Raw genomic sequence first — 1313 nt, forward strand, 5'->3', positions numbered from 1 at the left:
CTTAATGGGAACTGTGGAACTAGTATTAGATGCATGGAAAGGGAAGGGGGGGCAATTCTTATCATACCCATTTAATTATCAGAGGTGGAGTCCTGTTTTTTCAGTGCCCTTCACAAGGACCTGTTTTATTTAGGGGATTATGTCTATGCAGTTTTGTGTAATATGTATAGGATAGTTTGAAGGAAGAAGGATGATGAAGTAGATATTAAAGGAATACAAACCTATTTACCTGCTAGTGGAATAACTCTCTGGAAGGAAAAAAAAATAATGAAATATCACCCAAAGGAGGTTAATCAGGCTCCTGGAAGCATCTGAGCTACCAAACTACACCCTGTTACCCTGACAGCCCCCCAGGGTGAGTGAATAAGAACCATGTGTGGGTACATTTGCTGTTTTGCTGATAGCCACTTCTTCACAGGTGAGCAATCCAGTGTGTTTACTTCCAGTTCAAGTTCGTTTTGTTTACATTGAGTACCGTCGCTGCTAACTTCCAAGGAGGTGACACAAAGCAACAGGTTACAAAAAAAAAATAATAATGCCATCGACATCCATTCTGACAGCATCCATGTCACAATACACAATGATGTACCGGAATTATACAAAGACAAAAAAAATAATAGATATATATATAGAGCTAATTATTCTGACTAGAAATGAAACTGACAGCAAAAAAGAAAAGAGCTCCCCCCCAACCCTGACCCCGAAGCCCCTGCAGGAATCCGTACCGACACTTTGGCAGCCTCGTAGCAATAAAGCCATAACCAGCCCTTCACATGCCAAAACCTTGTTTTCGTAACATGGTGAATTCCTGGCTCAGAGAAATAGTTACATCTGTTAAAGCACTTTTTTTTTTTTTCCTTTCTAACCCCTCCCCCTCAACCTGAATCAGCTTTGCTTTTTTACACAGGGTTAATACTTATTAAAAATAATAAACAAACGAGGGGTATAGGCACCATAGATTGCTCTGACGGTTAAATGCTGTAGAAAACGGAGTCTTAAGATATCCCGGCTTGAAACTCAGCTGCCCTTTGATCAGATTAATCTAAAAGAAGAGCTTGATCTGAGCGTTACTGAAAAAGTTGGAGAAAAGAGCAATCCTTCTGCTTAATTAGTAGTAGCACAGTCAAGAACTGAAACCACCCCATCTCCCAGTGTCGGCTGCCTGCTCCAGCTTCAGGCTTCATGGTTTGGATTTCTGCTCGTCAGTCCGTTCCTCAGGTCTTGTGCTCCCCCCAGACCCCACGTACATCAGTGCTGTAGGAAACAGTCAAATCCATGTAACCAGCAAACCCCCACCCCACCTCCCGCCCCCA

Source organism: Calidris pugnax, unplaced genomic scaffold (genome assembly GCF_001431845.1).
Source record: "Calidris pugnax isolate Ruff unplaced genomic scaffold, ASM143184v1 scaffold1, whole genome shotgun sequence".
NCBI classification, from domain to species: Eukaryota; Metazoa; Chordata; class Aves; order Charadriiformes; family Scolopacidae; genus Calidris; species Calidris pugnax.